We start from the raw sequence: 13128 nt of genomic DNA on the forward strand, positions 1-13128 counted from the left end.
GGGGTTTCGGTTGGGATTAGGGTTAGGGTTAGTGTTGGGGTTGGGGTTAGGGTCGGGGATAGGGATAGGGATAGGGATAGGCATAGGGATAGGGATAGGGTGAGGGTGAGGGTGAGGGTGAGGGTGAGGGTGATGGCTTGGCCTAGGGTTAGGGCTAGGGCTAGGGCCGGTTAGGGTTAGGGTTAGGGTTAGGGTTAGGTTAGGTTAGGGATAGGGATAGGGATAGGGTTAGGGTTAGGGTTAGGGTTAGGGTTAGGGTTAGGGTTAGGGTTAGGGTTAGGGTTAGGGTTAGGGTTAGGGTCAGGGTTAAGGTCAGGGTTAGGGTTAGGGTTAGGGTTAGCGTCAGGGGTAGGGATAGGGATAGGGATAGGGATAGGGTCAGGTCTAGGGCTAGGGTTAGGGTTGGGGTAAGGGTTAGGGTTAGGGTTAGGGTGAGTGTTAGGGACAGTGATAGGGATAGGGTGAGCCTGTCAGGGTTTGGGATAGGGTTAGGGTTAGGGTTAGGGTCAGGGCTAGGACTAGGACTAGGACTAGGACTATGGTTACGGTTAGGGTTAGGGCTAGGGCTACGGTCGGGGTTAGGGTTAGGGTTATGGTTAGGGTTAGGGATAGAAATAGGGATAGGGATAGGGATAGGGTCAGGGCTAGGGCTAGGTTTAGGGTTAGGGTTGGGGTAAGGGTTAGGGCAAGGGTTAGGGTTAGGGTTAGGGTTAGGGTTAGGGTTAGGGTTAGGGTTAGGGTTAGGTTCGGGTCAGGTTCAGGGTCAGGTTCAGGGTTAGGGTTAGGGTCAGGGTCAGGGTCAGGGTTAGGGTTAGGGTTAGGGTTAGGGTCAGGGTCAGGGTCATTGGTAGGGGTAGGGTTATGGCTAGGGCTAGGGTTAGGGTTAGGGTTAGGGTTAGGGTTAGGGTCAGGGTCTGGGTCAGGGTCAGGGTCAGTGTTAGGGGTAGGGTTAGAGTTAGGGGTAAGGCTAGGGCTAGGTCTAGGGTTAATGTTTGGGTTAGGGTTAGGGTCAGGGTCAGAGCTAGGGCTATGGCTAGGGCTAGGGCTAGGGCTAGGGCTAGGTTTGGGGTTTGGGTTGGGGTTAGTGTTAGGTTTAGGGTTAGGGTTAGGGCTAGGTTTAGGGTTAGGGTTAGGGTTACGATTAGGGTTAGGGTTAGGGTAAGGGTCAGAGTTAGGGTTTGGGTTAGGGTTAGGGTAAGGGTTAGGGTTAGGGATAGGGATAGGGATAGGGATAGGGATAGGGATAGGGATAGGGATATGGTCAGGGCTTGGGCTCGGGCTCTGGCTCGGGCTCTGGCTCGGGCTCGGGCTCGGGCTCGGGCTCGGGCTAGGGCTCGGGCTAGGGCCAGTTAGGATTAGCCTTAGGGTTAGGGTTAGGGTTAGGGTTAGGGTTAGGGTCAGTGATAGGGATAGGGTATGCCTGTCAGGGTTTGTGATAGGGTTAGGGTTAGGGTTAGGGATAGGGATAGGGATAGGGATAGGGATAGGGATAGGAATAGGGATAGGGTCAGGGCTAGGGCTAGGTTTAGGGTTAGGGTTGGGGTAAGGGTTAGGGTTAGGGTTAGGGTCAGTCTTAGGGATAGGGATAGGTATAGGTATAGGGATAGGGATAGCTATAGGGATAGGTATAGGGATATGGATAGGGATACGAATAGGGATAGGGATAGGGTCAGGGCTAGGGCTAGGGCTAGGTTTAGGTTGAGGGTTAGGGTTAGGGTTAGTGTTACGGTTAGGGTAAGGGTTAGGGTCAGGGTCATGGTCAGGGTTAGGTTTATGGTCAGGGAAAGGGATAGGGATATTGATAGGGATAGGGATAGGAATAGGCATAGGGATAGGGATAGGGATAGGGTCAGGGCTAGGTTTCGGTTTAGGGTTTGGGTTGGTGTAAGGGTTAAGGTTAGGGTTAGGGTTAGGTTCAGTCTTAGGGATAGGGATAGAGATAGGGATAGGGATAGCTATAGGGATAGGGATAGGGATAGGGTCAGGGCTAGTGCGAGGTCTAGGGCTACGTTTAGGGTTAGGCTTACGGTTAGGTTTAGGGTCACGTTTTGGGTCAGGGTCAGGGTCAGGGTTAGGGTTAGGGTCAGGGTCAGGGTAAGGGTTAGGGCTGGTGCTGGGGCTGGGGCTGGGGCTGGGGTTGGGGTTGGGGTTGGGGTTTGGATTGGGGTTAGGGTTAGGGTTGGGGTTGGGGTTAGGGTCGGGGATAGGGATAGGGATAGGGATAGGGATAGGGATAGGGATAGGGATAGGGATAGGGATAGGGATAGGGATGGTTAGGGTTAGGGTTAGGGTTAGGGTAAGGGTAAGGGTTTGGGTCAGGGTTTGGGTCAGGGTTAGGTTCAGGGTCAGGGTTTGGGTCAGGGTTAGGGTTAGGGTTAGGGTTAGGGTTAGGGTTGGTGTTGGGGCTGGGGATGGGGTTGGGGCTGGGGCTGGGGCTGGGGCTGGGGCTGGGTTTGGGGTTGGGGTTGGGTTAGGGTTATGTTTGGGGTTGGCGTTAGGGTCGGGGATAGGGATAGGGATAGGGATAGGGATAGGTATAGGGATAGGGATAGGGATAGGGATAGGGTGAGGGTGAGGGTGAGGGTGAGGGTGAGGGCTTGGGCTGGGGCTATGGCTTGGGCCGGTTAGGGTTTGGGTTAGGGTTAGGGTTAGGCTTCGGCTTAGGGTTAGGGTCCAGGTCAGGGGTATGGTTACGGTTAGGGGTTAGGGTTAGGGTCAGGGTCAGGGAAAGGGTCAGGGGCCAGGGCTAAGGCTAGGGCTAGGGATAGGGCTAGGGCTAGGGTTAGGATTTGGGTTAGGGTCAGGGTCACGGTCAGGGCTTGGGCTAGGGCAAGGGCTAAGTCTTGCGGTTTGGGGTTAGGGTTAGGGTTTCGGTTAGGGTTAGGGTTAGGGTCAGGGTCAGGGTCAGGGTTAGGGTTAGGGTTTGGGTTAGGGTTCGGGCTAGGGTTAGGGTTTGGGCTAGGGTTAGGGTTAGGGCTAGGGTTAGGGTTAGGGTTAAGGTTAGGGTCAGGGTTAGGGTTAGGGTTAGGGTCAGGGTCAGGGTCAGGGTTAGGGTTAGGGTTAGGGTTAGGACTAGGGTTAAGGTTAGGGATAGGGTTTGGGTCAGGATCAGGGTCAGCATCAGGGTCTTTGATTGGTCTTGGGCTAGGGCTAGGGCTAGGGCTAGGACTGGTTAGGTTTAGGGTTTGGGTTAAGGTCCGGGTCAGTGTCAGGGTCAGGGTCAGGGTCAGGGTTAGGGTTAGGGTTAGGGTTAGGGTTAGGGTTAGGGTTAGGGTTAAGGTTAGGGTTAGGGTTAATGTTAGGGTTAGGGTTAGGGTTAGGGTTAGGGTCAGATTCAGGGTCAGGGTCAGGGTTAGATACGGTTTTGCTAGACATGATTTTGCTAGGGCTAGGGCTAGGGCCTGTCAGGGTTAGGGATAGGATTAGGATTAGGGTTAGGTTCAGGGCTAGGGCTAGGATTAGGATTAGGGTTAGGTTCAGGGCTAGGGCTAGGATTAGGACGAGGGTTAGTGTCAGGGTTAGGGTCAGGATTAGTTTTAGGGTTTGGGCTTGGGTTAGGGTTAGGGTTAGGGTAAGGGTTAGGGTTAAGGTTAGGGTTAGGGTCAGGGTCAGGGTCAGGGTCAGGGTCAGGGTCAGGGTGAGGGTCTGGGTCAGGGTTAGGGCTGGGCTAGGGCTAGGGCTAGGGCCGGTTAGGATTAGGGTTAGGGTCAGGGTAAGGTTAGTGTTAGGGCTAGGGCTAGGGCTAGGGCTAGGGCTAGGGCCCGTCAGGGTTAGAGATAGCCTTAGGGTTAGGCTCAGGGCTAGGTCTACGATTAGGACGTGGTTTACAGTCAGGGTTAGTTTCAGGGTAATGGTTAGGGTCGTGGTTGTGGTTGGGGTTGGTGTAGGGTAAGGGTTAGGTGGTTAGGTTTAGGGTTACGGTTAGGATTAGGGAAAGTTTCAGGGTTAGGGTTAGGGTAAGGGTCATGGTCAGAGTCAGGGTCAGGATCACACTAACCCTAACCCTAACCCTAACCCTAACCCTGACCCTAACCCTAACCCTAACCCTAACCCTAACCCTAACCCTAACCCTCGTCCTAGCCCTAACTCTAGCCCTAGCCAGGGCCCTGGACCTAGCACTAGCCCTTGCCCTAGCCCTAGCCCTAGCCCTAGCCCTAGCCCTAGCATTAGCCCTCGCCCTCGCCCTAGCCCTAGTCCAAACCCTAACTCTATTCCTAACCTTGACTGGCCATAGCCCTAGGCCGAGCCCTGCACTTACCCTGAACCTGACCCTAACCCTGACACTAGCCCTAGCCCTAGCCCTAACCCTAACCCTAACCCTAACCCCAACCCTAACCCTCACCCTCACCCTCACCCTAACCCTAACCCTCGCCCTCGCCCTAGCCCTCGCCCAAGCCCTGACACTGACTCTAACCGTAACCCTAACCCTAACCGTAACCCTAACCCTAACCCTAACCCTAACCCTAACCCTAACCCTAACCCTAACCCTAACCCTAACCCTAACCCTAACCTTGACCCTAACCCTAAGCCTAAGCCTAAGCCTAAGCCTAAGCCTAATGCTAAGCCTATCCCTAAACCTAAGCCTAACCTTGATCCTGTCCCTGTCCCTGACCCTGACCCTGACCCTAACCCTAACCCTAACCCTAACCCTAACCCTAACCCTAACCCTAACCCTAACCCTAACCCTAACCCTTACCCTAACCCACTACTCAATCACCTTGCCCAACCATGGAAGATTAGAGACAGGTCTGTAATAGAGATGTGTGAATCCTCTCAACCTCGAGCTGGTTTACCATCAAACTGGCCTTGTCCAATGGCTTCCCCTCAAGGTGGACTGGGCCTGGTTTAGTTCAAGGTCAATCAGAACCCCCTGGGCCAGGCTGGGGATCAGTTTGGTCCCCAACCCAATATGGCAGACTAACCACTTCTGAAGCTTCAGGGGGTTTTGCTGGTGGCCATGCGGGGTGTCTCAGGGATTTTCCCCTCCCCTCTGCTGTCCTCCCCCCAGTCTCCCCTGGACTGTTTCTTTCCATTTTGGGGCTGTTTCAGCCCATTTCCCAGAGCTCACTGCAGCCATTTTGTAGGCTGTCACTCATGTGCATGGGCCATTGGCATTCCTGGATCATGACTCAGACATGCAAATTGCCAGTGTGCATATGCAGTGGCCTCCAAAATGGCCACCACGAGCTTGGAGAGGGCCTGAGCAGCCTGAAAATGTGCCAAAAATGGCCCGAAAAATGCACCAAAAAGGCTCAGGGGAGGCCAGGGGGAGTCTGGCAGCTGGAAGAAGAACTGCTGGTGACCCTTCATGACTTCCAGAAGCACCCCTTGAGGCCTTGGAGGTGGTATGTCCACCACTATCGCTTTGCAGATAAAGTCGCTTGCATCCGTGCTGACCTGGACTCCAGAGTTTTGGCAGTTCCGGCAGACGTGCCTCTGGTACCATCTGGTCCCGTTGTGTTGGATTCTTTTCAGTTGGTGTGGCCTGAGGATGTGGACAAGATCCTGGGCAGTGTGCGGGCGACTTCGTGCGCTCTTGACCCTTGCCCTTCATGGCTAATAAAAGCTGCCAGGGAGGGGACAGGAAGATGGCTGGAGGTGATCATTAATGCTTCATTAAGGGAGGGCAGGATGCCATCGTGCCTTAAGGAGGCAGTGGTTAGACCACTATTAAAAAAGCCCTCCCTTGATCCCTCCAACCTGGATAATTAAAGACCTGTGTCTAACCTTCCCTTTTTGGGCAAGGTGATGGAGCGTGTGGTGGAGCCAGCTGCAGAGGGTCTTGGATGATATGGATTATCTGGACCCTTTTCAATCTGGCTTCTGCCCTGGGTATGGGACTGGGACTGCCATGGTCGCTCTAGTGGATGACCTACACCGGGAACTAGACAGGGGGAGTGAGTCCCTGTTGGTTCTGCTGGACCTCTTGGCAGCGTTCGATACCATCGACCATGGTATCCTTCTGGGCTGCCTCTCGAGTATGGGAATCGTAGGCACTGTGTTGCAGTGGTTCCGGTCCTTTCTTGGGGGCAGGGTCCAGAAGGTGGTGCTGGGGGATTACTGCTCGGCCCCGTGGCTGTTGGCCTGTGGGGTCCTGCAGGGATCGGTCTTGTCCCCCATGCTGTTTAACATCTACATGAAGCCGCTGGGAGAGGCCATCCAGGGATTTGGACTGAGTTGTCAGCAATATGCGGATGACACTCAGCTCTATCTCTCCTTGTCATCTGATCCTAGGGAGGCGGTGGATGTCCTGAATCGGGGGCTGGAGGCCGTGATGGGTTAGATGTGGACTAACAAACTGAAATTGAATCCGGATAAGACGGAGGTACTGTTGGTCAGTAGGAGAGCCAATCGGGATGAGGATATTTCACCGGTTCTGGATGAGGTTGCACTCCCCTTGAAGGAGCAAGTACGCAGCTTGGGGGTACTACTGGACCTGGCTCTACTTCTGGAAGCTCAGGTGGAGGCGGTGGCCAGGGGTGCCTTTGCACGGCTTCGGCTAGTGTGCCAGCTGTGTCCCTTTCTCGAGAAGGCAGATCTGGCCATAGTTACCCATGCCTTAGTCATGTCGCGGCTGGATTACTGTGACGCGCTCTATGTGGGGCTGCCCTTGAAGAATATCTGGAAACTGCAGCTAGTGTAAAATGCGGCAGCGAGGGTTTTATCCAGAGCTGCCCGTTGGGAACACATCACCCCCATTTTGAAAGAGTTGCACTGGCTGCCGGTTCGTTTCCGGGTCCAATTCAAGGTGCTGGTTTTGACCTTTAAAGCCCTTAACGGTTTGGGCCCGGGGTATTTGAGAGACTGCCTGCTCCCAAGGGTGGCTGCCTGCTTGACGAGAACATCTGAGGGGGCCCTGCTCCGGGTGCCGACAATGAGAGGCCCGGCACTTGGGACAGGGCCTTCTCTGTTGCTGCCCCTAGACTCTGGAATGCTCTCCCGGTGGCCATTTGTTTCTCGGACTCCATCACGGCTTTTAGAAAGCTTGTAAAGACTTGGCTTTTTACCCAGGCTTTTACATAATCGTTTTTACTGCTGCTTCTGTGTGTTTTTATCTGTTGTATTGTTTTTATGCCTGTTTTTATATTTTTTGCTTGATGTTTTTATTGCCTTTTTGTTGTATGTTTTAACTTTTGTAAACCGCCTTGGGGTTGTCTTTTAACGAAAGGCGGTATATAAATGTAAAAATAAAATCCTATATCATAAAAGGCTAGAGTGTGCGGCCATGCTGCCCGTGTCTTTTTCGGCGGTTCTGAGCATGCGCAGAGTGCATGCTCAGAACCGCCGAAAAAGATACAGCCGCCCAGACATGGGCGGCCATGTTGGCAAAATTATCTGAAGTGTCCCAAACGATTCCCGCCACCGCCGCCCACCCGCCCTCCCTCCCAGCTGCCCAAGTCCTCCGCTCCCGTCCCCACGGGCAGCCATATTTGCCAAATTTTGCCTGCCTTCCCAGCTGCCAGAGTCCTCCTTTTCACCCCCCCACATGAATAAGGGCCAAATAGGCCCATGCAATTGCCTCCGCGGCCGCAGCTGCCTGCCCGCCCTCCCAAATGCCGAGTCCTCCTTACCCGATTTGGCCATCTTGAGAAGGAGAGAGGAGCTCGCAAACAGAGCTCCTCTCTGTGCAAAGTCACTGCCCGTACTGGCGCTATGCACGCAAATGATGCAATAGGCGTCCTTTGCGCCCAAAGCTCCAGTACGGGCAGTGACTTTTCAGAGAGAGGAGCTCTCCGCGATCTTGCTGAAGCGAGCAATAGCCTCTCTCCGCTGCCCAAGCAATGCGTGTGCACCTCTATCTACCCGCCGCAACCGTGCCGGGCATTGCTCCTCCGACTAAATCGCCCGCTGGGCTACTGCTGCAGCCCAGGCTTCTCCCAGTCCCATGGGATGAGTAAGAGCCGTGTTGGGGTCGGCGCTGCGAGGAGGATGGTCCTGGGCGGAGAAGGCGCAGTCGGGACAGGTCTGAGCAGGTCCCGGCGGTGTGGCTGGGCGGGAGAGGAGGAAGGAGGCGCCCCCCGGGGGTAGGAGGGGATCGGGGAGTCGTGGGAGAACCTGAGCGCGGGGACGACCCGAGGAGCCCAGCAGCCTCAAAGGAAGGGAAACAAAAAAAAAAAAAAAAAAAAAAGGAGGAGGAGGAAACAGAAAAAAGCCACCAGATCCAAAGAAGACACACATTACAAACATAGAATAAAAAACAAAAAGGAAGAACAAGACAAGTAAGGAAAGGAAAGACAAAAAGAGAGTCATAAAGACAAAACACACACACACACACAAAGACATAAAGTGAAAAAACAAACCTAGAGCCCGTTATTATAACGGGCTTAAACATACTAGTAAAATAAATAAAATAAATTAAAACAACAACAAAACAAAACAAAAATGTCCCCAGCACCCCCAAACTGGGCTCAAGCTAGCCTCTCATTCAGGGTACCAAAATGGAACATGCCAAGTTCTGTTCAAGCCCAGTTTGGACTCAAACTGAACCGGAAAAACTGGTTTTGTGCACCTCCCTAGTCTGAGGGATCCAATGCAGGCTTCTTCAAATAAGGTCTAATAATATTCTTCTTAAGACAAGGAGGCATCCTGCCTTCCCTCAAAGAAGCATTTATAATATTTACCAGACCCTCTCTGATATCATTCATTCATTCATTCATTCATTTATTCATTTTTAACATTTATATTCCGCTCTTCCTCTAAGGAGCCCAGAGTGGGGGACATAGTTATGTTTCTCCCCACAACAACCCTGTGAGGCAGGTTAGATTACAAGATTACCCTAACCCTAAGCCAAGTTGAGCAAGGGTTAAGAGATCAGGTTGTAGGACTCACAGTCTGAAGCAGTTTGTCCACATCCTCAGGAGTCATAAACGGAAAGTGATTCAATCTAATCCAATAAGAGGAGTTGCTGGACACCTCTACTATAGACTGCAGTAACTGGGGGATCCAGCTCAGCCAAATATGAGAGATTTTATTTGAAGACGCCACAGTGGGTGACTGATGGTTCCAAGTTCTAATTCAAGTGGGGGGGGGGGCGCGGGCACATACTAGCCTCCAAATGTCCCTAGAAAATGCTGCAGGATGTGAATTTGCAGAAGCAATGCAGTCAGAAAAGAACTGCTTCTTTGCTGCTCACACACTGCCAGAGCATAGCGCTTCAAATGTATGCTGTGTCTAAAAATTGGCTAAAAAAATGTCATGGGGCCAAATGATAGTGCATGAATTCCTTTTGAGATATTGGTGTGGTATCCCTTATTTGCTTCTGCTCTCTGATTGTTGACCTTAAAGCGGTGGCACAATATGCTGGTAACCTCCAGGCATGACTACTGTAATGCACTCTATGTAGTGCTGCCTTTGTATGTAGTCCACAAAGTACAACTGGTACAGAATGGCAGCCAAACTGGTTTCTGGGACAACCCAAAGGGACCATATAACACTGATTTTAAAAGAACCAAGATCCTCCCAAGTGAAATTCAAAGTGCTGGTTATTACCTATAAAGCTCACAACAGCTTGGGTCCAGGTACTTAAGAGAGCACCTCCTTTGTCATGAACCCTGATGCCCATTAAGATCATCAGGAGAGGTCCGGTTGCCGTTGTAACTGGCTTGTTTGGTGGTCACTCAGGACTGGGCCTTCTCTATGGCTCTCTTGCTGTCTCAAGGCTTTGGAATACACACCCTGTCCAAATAAGAGCTTCTCCATCTCTGATTGCTTTTTAAATGACTCACAAAACACATATGTTTTCTCGGGCTTTTAATTAAAATTAATTTTAAACTGTTTAATTGTTTTTATTCTGTTTTATATCTGTTGTATTTTGGATTATGTACACCACCTAGAGATACACATATCAGGTGGTATATAAATATGATAAATAGATAAATAAATAATTTGCTGATATTTTTAGGCAATAGGTAAAGATGCTTTCTCCCTCTCTTTGTCCTTTTTTCTTAAAAAACAAAACAGAATAAAGCCATTACTGATCAGCTTTGTTTTATACGTTACTGCAGATTTTATAATGTTATTAGTTTTTAATACATTGTTAGCCATCTCAGGAATCTTTAATTGAGAGGTGGGGTATAGAAATGATGATGATGATGATGATGATGATGATGATGATGATGATGATGGAATCAAAGGATGAATATAAAAAATAGCAGGTGAGGAATCGACGAGAAAAATGGCACAACAAACCATTGCCCGGTCAGTTCTTTAATGACATACAGTCAAAAGTCAACAATAGCACAACATGGCAATGGTTAAAGGAGGCGACACTGAAGAAAGAAACATAAGGTCTCATTTTTGCAGCCCAGGAACAATTACCATGAACAAATATTATAAAAGCAAAAATTGATAAGACCCAGAAAGACAGTAAGTATCACTTATGCAAGGAAGCAGCTGAGACGGTTGAGCACCTTGTACATTGTTGTAAGAAAATCACGCAGACTGATTATAAGGAAACACACAATAAAGTTGCTGCAATGATCCACTGGAACTTTTGCAAGAATTACAAATTGCCAGCAAACAAGAATTGGTGGAATCATCCAATTGAGAAGGTCACAGAAAATGAGGAGGCAAAAATCCTTTGGGATTTTTGAATACATACTGATAGGCATTTAGTGCACAATACACTGGATCTGGCCGTCATTGAGAAGAATCGGGTTCCGATAATTAATATTGCAATCCCAGGGAATAGACAAATCGATGAAAAACAATTGGAGAAAATAATTAAATACAAGGACCTTCAGATTGAAATTGAGCGGCTCCAGAAAAAGAAAACAATAGTTGTGCCAATAGTTGTTGGTGCCCTTGGTGCAGTACCCAAAGTACTTGAACACCATCTTGAACACCTTGGGCATCGATAAAATTACAAGACATCAACCAGAAGGCCACACTACTCGGGACAGCACAAATACTAGATGCTGTCTTTAATGTTTCTTTAGTTATCCTAGACCCTTGGAGAGGGCCCGATAATTAAAGTACCAAATCCAGTCAATAACATCTGGTAGACTGTGTGTAAATCCTCTATAATAAAAGGCTAAGTGTGCACCCGTGTCAAATTCCTGGCGTGTGTCCGTGTCTCCCTCGGCTGTTCTGGGCATGCGCGGAGCGCATGCCCAGAACTCGCCGAGGGAGACACGACTGCCAGCACCAGGCGGCCATGTTTGGCGGTCGATTCCCCGGCCGCGGAAAGGCCAGAAGCAGCTGCCGCGAAGCCGGGGAAGAGGCGGCGGGGGGAAGTGGCCGAGGCGGCAGCAAAGCCACCGCCTCGGCTAGAGGACGCGGCACGGCTGAGGCGGTGGCGGAGCCATGGCCGAAGCCTGGATGCGCCGCTGAAGCCAGGTGGGAGGAAGAGGCGGCGGGGGAAGCCGGCCGAGGCGGCGGCGGAGCCGCTGCCGAGGCCTGGAGGTGCTGCCAAAGCCAGGCGGGGGGGAGACTTTGGGGCCCTTGCCCGGCCGGGGAGACTGGCTGCGGAATGGAGGCTGGCGGTGGCAGGAGGGGGAATGGCGGCGGGGGGCCCGGAGCGCTTACTAGCGCCCGTTATTTAATGGGCCAAAAATCACTTGTAGCATAATATAAAAAAATAATTTGCTCCAAGTACATGTATGTGTGAATCTCTTGACTTGAAATAGGTTAATAGTCAAGATCAAATGGGCTATAGTGTGTAGTCCTTAGCAATACAAAGTCCCTTCCCCCAGTCCCTCCTTTCTACTGAAGCTCCTGTACCTCCTGAAAAAACACCCTTGATATTTGGGAGACAGCACCCCCCCCCCATGAATGACATTTTATGAAGCCCAAGAGGCCAACACTGGAAGAGAAAACTGGCAACTGTTGTGTGAATAGGAAAGAAGAGGACAGGCACCCCACAAGAAAAGGAGAAACTCTAAAATGCACAGAATAAAATAAAAATAAAAATAAAAGTGTTTTGAGAAACCTTTATCTGGGACATTGTAGGCTCTACTCCCTAGTAAATGTGTTTAAGTCTGCAGCTTAGTATATGTAAGTGCTGGGATGGAGTGTACCAAGCCACAAGATTACGCTGGCTTTGAAGCAATGTTAATGCAACATATCAGGCAAAACAGTTCAGATTTGGCTTCTAGGGTTTTTTTTTTTAACACAAAGATAGGAAAGAAGCAATATTTACCTACCTTGAAGATTTAAGGTTACATTATCTTATATGCATGATGCACTTTGGTAATCAAATGTGGAAGAAATGGTACAACATAGTATTTTTAAGTCTGAGCTTTATCTCTATAGTGGTACATAATCTCCAAGATGATTTTGAGATTTATAAACGATATGGTTGGTGAGGTTGATAGTACACATGCAGTACAGGACTGGATCAGGGTGACCCAAGGTATTGTGGCACTTGAGGTGAGATGCCAAATGCTCCCTTGGCCCACGGCAGTGGTGGGGGACATAAGCCCCCTTTCAAAACAGAAACAAGAAAGTGGCACAGGGAGCAAGGAAGGTTGCCAGCAGCCTCTTCTGCTCTCCTTATGCTTCTCGCAATCTTTGCAAGGGGGGTGAAGAGAGGTGCTCCTTGAAAAACTTGCAAGGGTCATATTGGTCCTGAAGAGCTGCTCTGATGGCAGTGTCAGGGAACATTGTGCCGACACCCCAAAAATCCCGGGTCCGAGGTGATCGCCTCCCCACCCCTCATAAAAGGGCCATCCCTAGGCTGCATAACTAGCCAGCTAATATCAACTGTATACAGATATTGGAAGCCAATAAAGTATACGTTGAACATGCGGGTTGATCTCAGCAACTTCCATTTTGTATTAGTCTTCTAAATGAATGCAAATGTTAATCTGCTTTTTTGTTTCTATCTCAGATTTTTGGACATTCCTATCAACAAACATCTTTATAGAGAAAGTAACATGAAACTACTCCTTTGCCAATATTCTGTTCACAATAGAATAAAAACCAAATTCAGTTAACACTGGAATGTTCCTTGCTTTTCTTTTTCTGCTTTTAAACAAAGTGGCTTATTGCATTCTTTTTTGGTTAAGGTACAATTATTTTGAAAGGTACTATTCCCCCCACCCCTGTTTATAAATTACTTAACGTATGATAGAAATCAGGGCTCACAGCTTGATCTTTTCTTAGCTGGATAGAAAAATGATGTATGGA

The 13128-nt window shown here is 50.0% G+C and overlaps 1 long non-coding RNA gene across 2 annotated transcripts in view; it reads left to right on the top strand.

Moving 5' to 3' along the window:
- LOC128339208 (uncharacterized) overlaps nt 1-12923 on the top strand; it is a 225487-nt gene extending 212564 nt beyond the window's left edge. For both annotated transcript variants that reach the window (XR_008312903.1, XR_008312904.1), the window contains one exon: nt 12830-12923. This is a non-coding gene — a long non-coding RNA (uncharacterized LOC128339208). The remainder of the gene's footprint in view (nt 1-12829) is intronic.
- Nucleotides 12924-13128: the final 205 nt, after the last annotated feature.

This window comes from Hemicordylus capensis, chromosome 1 (genome assembly GCF_027244095.1).
Source record: "Hemicordylus capensis ecotype Gifberg chromosome 1, rHemCap1.1.pri, whole genome shotgun sequence".
NCBI classification, from domain to species: Eukaryota; Metazoa; Chordata; class Lepidosauria; order Squamata; family Cordylidae; genus Hemicordylus; species Hemicordylus capensis.